The sequence below is a fragment of the Lissotriton helveticus genome, chromosome 3_2, assembly GCF_964261635.1.
Source record: "Lissotriton helveticus chromosome 3_2, aLisHel1.1, whole genome shotgun sequence".
Taxonomy (NCBI): domain Eukaryota; kingdom Metazoa; phylum Chordata; class Amphibia; order Caudata; family Salamandridae; genus Lissotriton; species Lissotriton helveticus.
In genome coordinates, this window is record NC_136062.1 from 509,871,577 (window position 1) to 509,878,711 (window position 7,135).

Here is a 7,135-nt window from a genome sequence, read left to right on the forward strand (position 1 = left end):
CCATACACTAATGGGACTTCCTTCGGCTTTTTTCATCTGAAACAAGTCAATAGCATTCCCCATTACTTCTTTGGAATGCAATGGATGAACACTAAAATGTTCATAAATTTCTTCACTTCTAGAGACATCAACTGTTTCTATTTGCCCAGCAGAAACATCAGTGTTGTCTCGTACAGTTGTTTCCTCTTCTCCCACATACACATTTTTATAGTACTGATTATTTTTTTAACCAAATACAACATTGCCTTTTTGACTTTTCTAACATCTACTAATTCTTGCCAGATTTTCTTACTTTTTGTCGGAACACCATTAACTAGAATAACCAGAGGTTCCTCTTCTACTTTTTCGACACCAATTGTATCAATATTTTTCTTAAAATCTAGAGGCAAATAAACAACTCTTCCCTTTAATCCTCTCTGTAAATCTGAAGGAGGCATTTTCCCTGTCTTAGGCTCCATGCGAACAATAGCCTGAAAAGGATGCACACATTGAATCAGAATAGACTCAGAGGTATTTAAATCCATCAATTCAGAAGGAATGTCTACCAACTCCAATATGTACAAATACGTTGATCATAGCCCAAATCAAAACAATTTTCAACCAACAAATAAGTTGCAAAATCCTTCCACTCATTATTATTTATCTTTTCACTTTTTACATATAAATCAACTAATCTAGTCTGATGCTTATAATGAGTTCGTTGACAACAAACACAAGAAAAATTAGGCCTTTCACTTGAATTGACCTTAAACTTTGTAATTTCATTTTCAAATGTTTCTGTACTTAAAATCTCTACATTCTCTTCTACATTACCTTCTATTACTCTATCAATTTCTGCACTACCCTCTTTTTCACCAAAGTAACAAAACTCAATGTCATCACAAATGTTTTTGACATCTAATTCAGTTCCATGCAAAAGAGCACTGTTTAACTGTTTTAGTTTAAGTGCTGGACTTTTTGCATAGTACAACCTTCTCACTAATTTCCTCACCTTATTATGATGCACTGCTAACATCCTAAAATGGTGAAAAACACTCTGACATACTTTTCTTAAAAGACCAGCCAGTGAATGCCCTTGCACACCTGTTTTTTCTCTCACTCTACAAGGATCTAACTCTTGTAAAATTTAAATTTTTTGTTTCTTACTTTTCTTAGTATATGTCCGTAGGAAAGTGCGAAACAAATCAATTGATTCCTGTCAGATACTACAAATACTACTACAATTCCATGTATACACTGGAGCCTCAGTGTTGTCTCGTACAGTTGTTTCCTCTTCTCCCACATACACATTTTTATAGTACTGATTATTTTTTACCAAATACAACGTTGCCTTTTTGACTTTCCTAACATCTACTAATTCTTGCCAGATTTTCTTACTTTCTGTCGGAACACCATTAACTAGAATAACCAGAGGTTCCTCTTCTACTTTTTCGACACCAATTGTATCAATATTTTTCTTAAAATCTAGAGGCAAATAAACAAGTCTTCCCTTTAATCCTCTCTGTAAATCTGAAGGAGGCAATTTCCCTGTCTTAGGCTCCATGCGAACAGTAGCCTGAAAAGGATGCACACATTGAATCAGAATAGACTCATAGGTATTTAAATCCATCAATTCATTTGGAATGTCTACCAACTCCATATTATTATGAATAGCTCTAGCAGGCATTCTGTTTTCATTTAATTTATTATAACAATAAGTACAAATACGTTGATCAGAGCCCAAATCAAAACAATTGTCAACCAACAAATAAGTTGCAAAATCCTTCCACTCATTATTATTTATCTTTTTGCTATTTACATATAAATCAACTAATCTAGTCTGATGCATATAAGGAGTTCGTCGACAACAAACACAAGAAAAATTAGGCCTTTCACTTGAATTGACCTTAAACTTTGTAATTTCATTTTCAAATTTTTCTGTACTTGTTTGTTTGTTTCAACTTTATTTCGGCTAATGTAGCCATAAATGCAGGAAGTACAAAAAAAGAAAAACATTTACAGACAAGTATATACAGTACCCTATACCAACAAATAGTCACATGATCAGGTTACAATAAATAGAGTGGGGCAAACAAACAATTGATCCATATCAATAATTTTACAAGTACCACATTAAAATCAAGATCTCACATTATAATTTATGATTCATGATTTAAAAGCCAGACTTTAAAACCTTTAAAAACCACATTTAAAGGATAAGATCAATGCATTCTATGATAACTTATGCAGGGTGGAGAAGACTACGGACTCCATTATTACATTACAGCTTGTGACCTAGCTGTTTTCTAATTAGGTACACGTTAAATAAAAACCTACTTATGCAAACCACTACCAATTGTGAGGTATTAGACTTAATTATACGCTCTGCCTCTTTGTAGGACCTAAAGCCCATATTTTTACAGAGGGGTCGAATCCAACGGTCCCTAGGTGACTTATAGACCGGACAAAAAAACATTAAGTGGATGTTGTCTTCTTTTGCCTTTAGAGAGCAGAGGATACAAATGCCACTAACCTTTTTACCCCCCCACCCACAGGTATTTTCATTCGTCTGGAGCACCCCATATCTAAATTGCAAGTATAACGTTTTTGCTAATGGTGGTCCTATCTCGTCCATGAATGGTTCAAATGCAGCATTATCCTTTACAATCAGGAATTTCAGGGTCAATATGCCAATGAATGAACTATGGAGTAGCTCACCATTGACATAAGACCAGAAAGTGGACTTTAGGAGCTTTTTACACAGGTGTGTCATATTCTGAGGTTCTTCATAATAATGGGACAACCCTAGCCTGATACACCAAAAGGAAATATGTTTTAACCATGCAATTTTCTTATACTCATCAATCTGAATAATTTCTATCAATCCACTTTTATAGTTACACAGCTCCGGGGTTGTCCAAAGCCTTACCCAATACAACAATGGCCTTAAGATTGCTTGGTAATCTGTCCGTTTGAGATCAATATCCAGGAACACTGGGACTAGGGGAGTTCTAGTTGGTAATCCGGGCAAACTTCGTATAAAGTGATGTTCTTCCCGTTCAAAGTTGCTTTTACAGCAATGCCCCCAAACCTCAGCGCCATAAAGTGCCGCTGATTGGGCCTTTGCCTTAAATACTTCAAGTGCCGGCGTGATAGCTTTAGAATGACTTGCACCATGCACAAATAGGATGGGCATCGAGTTTTGTTTGAAGGACAATCTACTTTTTACCAGATGCCCCTTCCATGAAAGGGTACTATCCAACATAATACCTAGATAATTGAAACTCCCCACATTCTCCAGTTTTTGATTATTTAAGGCCAAATTTTTCCTAAAGGACTTTTGTTTTGTGGTTTTATGGACATGTATTTTGTTTTAGATTAATTTATTTCTAACCCCTTCTCTATACAGTAACCATAGAATGAATTCACCAGATTTTGGAGACCCTTCGGACTCTGTGAGATGAGAATTGTATCATCATCAAAAAGTAATGCCGTGATCGCCTCATTTCCTAGCTTCGGGGAGTCATGGTCGCAGTCCCTTAGACATGTAGGTATATCACTAACATATAATGAGAAGAGCGTAGGCGCCAGCACACAGCCTTGGCGCATGCCTCGACTCACAGGTATGGGCTTTGAAACTTCACCTCCCTTCCCCCATCTTACTTTGGCGTAGTTCCCTGTGTGTAGTCTAATGAGTCCGTTGAGTAGCTCACCAGGGACCCCCATATTTCTTAGTGTGGTCCACAGGAGATTTCGTGGGACGAGGTCGAAGGCAGCCCTCAAGTCTATAAACGCCACGTACAAACTGCCCTTTCTTATATTAATGTACTTCCAGCAGAAGCACGTGAACCTAAATACTTGATTGACCGTACTGGTTTTTGATCTAAAATCTGCCTGATATTTAGTCAGTATCTGAGTACCCTCTATCCATTCTAAAAGTCTATTTAAAATATGTCTGGCAGAAACCTTCTGTAAAAGATCAATTAAACTAATTGGGCGGTAATTGCCCGGATCATAACGATCCCCTTTTTTAAAAATTATTACGATTTCTGCCCCTTTCCAACTATCGGGGATTGGCGTTCCAGCCACTATAGAGTTACATAAAAAGTTAATATAGGGCCCACATACTTCCACGTCGTGCTTCAATAAGTCGCCGGGGATCTTATCAGGTCCTGGGGCTTTACCTGCTTTGATGGCCTGTAGTGCCTGTATGGTCTCCTCTATGCTGAATCGTAAGGGAACAATACTCAATGCTAAGTTGCTCTCTTGGTCTTGTATGGGCAACCACTGTTCATCGTGTGAATAAAGTTTAGTAAAATGGTCACACCATGTTTTTTCGTCTAGGTAGAGGTCCTTAGATGATCTACCCTTTCTATTCCCCATTGATATTAAACTCCAAAAGGTACCCTGATCCCTCAATTTAGCTGCAGTTGGTAGATCATCCCATAATGCGTCATCCCACGCTTTTTTCGCCTTTGTCAGGATTTTATTATATGCATGCCTGCTATCTCTTATGCACTGGAAATTCTTGGTTTTAACAGCCTGAATCAAGTGGGACTTAGCTACACGACATTCATTATTGTACCAAGGATTAGCTAACTCTAAGTGACTTTCATTTGAGTTCTTATCCCTTTTGCAAATTTTACTCAAAAAGGGAGTTAGAGCATCTGCCAGTTGATAGTGTAGGTCTAAAACACCCTGGGTGCCCAATAAGGGCTTTTGGCAAGATGCAATGGTGTCGGAAAAAGTATTATAAATATTTACCATCGTTGCATATTTAGCCAGGATGTAGGGCCATCTCAGAGCACGCCTATTATTTGATACCCGAGGTGACCCAAAAGAACTATTTAATGCGACCTCTTCAGCTGATTTAGATATAAAAGGCTGAGGATTTAGCCATAGTTGAAGTGGAAGATGGTCACTCTCTGTCCTAATATCTATTTTAAAGTCAATAATTAAATACCATAGACTCAGAGAGACCAGTATAAAGTGTATATGTGACTTACAGTTACCTTTACAAAAAGTTGGGGCTGCTGGTCTATCAGACTGTAAGCGGCCATTACATGCCCTCAAGTTGTGGCCCACGGTCAGCTCTAGAATTTGAATTGCTGCTACGGTACTTTTAACTGACCAAGTGGATTCCAAAATCTGGATATCATTTGCCATGTCCTGTTCATCGAGTAGGTTATTGAGGCCCAACACTGGTTCATATTTACAGTTGAAGTCCCCTCCTACTACCACTAGCGCAGGTCCTTGTGTATCTAAAAAGGAGTCCAGTAGCTCTACTACCTTAGATTCCTTATTGGATGGATGTGGTCTATTATATATGCTTATTAGACATACAGATTCTTTTTTCCTTGTCACCATCTTTAGTCCCAATAAATCAGGGGAAGGAATGGACAATGGAGTAACTTCTATTCCTAAATTAACTCTTACCCAGATCACCAGCCCCCCCGACGCTCTCCCTCTTACTGAGGCAATTGCGTCACAATGTAAAGTTTCATACCCGAGCCTATGCCGAGTTTCTAAGGCCCAAGTCTCCTGGAGGAGGATGACATCAAAATCCTCAATGTAGGTGCACCAAACTATATCCCGTAGATTTCTAGCTAAGCCTGCTATATTGCATGATATTAATCTTACGGGTAGATTTCCCTTAAGACTGAGTGGGACTGCATCCAACAATATATCTTGCATAGGTGTACTATCTAGAGGAAAAGTTATAATACTTGTTCCTTCCATTGGAATGTTTCCAGTAATGTTTCCCTCAAGTGCGGTACTACTGATACAGCATAATCTGACCTCTCCTGGGCTGCCATTGCTATCCCCAGCACAATTAGAAATCCCTTGCCGAAACATTTTGTAGATGTGTTCCACTTTTGAGTATATGGTTTACTGCATAGGAAAGTCCAGACAAGTCACTCTCAAATAGTAGATGGAACAAATATGGAATGCATTGACGAAATCTTGGATCTTCTGCATATAATCTGGAAGTCCGGTATTCAGATGCAGGAATTTGAGCAGGTCGGTCGTTCATATCGTCCACCTTCACCTGTTGGAAATAACTGTGGAAAACAACGAGCTTCCAAACTTTCTTCCCATACACTAATGGGACTTCCTTCGGCTTTTTTCATCTGAAACAAGTCAATAGCATTCCCCATTACTTCTTTGGAATGCAATGGATGAACACTAAAATGTTCATAAATTTCTTCACTTCTAGAGACATCAACTGTTTCTATTTGCCCAGCAGAAACATCAGTGTTGTCTCGTACAGTTGTTTCCTCTTCTCCCACATACACATTTTTATAGTACTGATTATTTTTTTAACCAAATACAACATTGCCTTTTTGACTTTTCTAACATCTACTAATTCTTGCCAGATTTTCTTACTTTTTGTCGGAACACCATTAACTAGAATAACCAGAGGTTCCTCTTCTACTTTTTCGACACCAATTGTATCAATATTTTTCTTAAAATCTAGAGGCAAATAAACAACTCTTCCCTTTAATCCTCTCTGTAAATCTGAAGGAGGCATTTTCCCTGTCTTAGGCTCCATGCGAACAATAGCCTGAAAAGGATGCACACATTGAATCAGAATAGACTCAGAGGTATTTAAATCCATCAATTCAGAAGGAATGTCTACCAACTCCAATATGTACAAATGCGTTGATCATAGCCCAAATCAAAACAATTTTCAACCAACAAATAAGTTGCAAAATCCTTCCACTCATTATTATTTATCTTTTCACTTTTTACATATAAATCAACTAATCTAGTCTGATGCTTATAATGAGTTCGTTGACAACAAACACAAGAAAAATTAGGCCTTTCACTTGAATTGACCTTAAACTTTGTAATTTCATTTTCAAATGTTTCTGTACTTAAAATCTCTACATTCTCTTCTACATTACCTTCTATTACTCTATCAATTTCTGCACTACCCTCTTTTTCACCAAAGTAACAAAACTCAATGTCATCACAAATGTTTTTGACATCTAATTCAGTTCCATGCAAAAGAGCACTGTTTAACTGTTTTAGTTTAAGTGCTGGACTTTTTGCATAGTACAACCTTCTCACTAATTTCCTCACCTTATTATGATGCACTGCTAACATCCTAAAATGGTGAAAAACACTCTGACATACTTTTCTTGAAAGACCA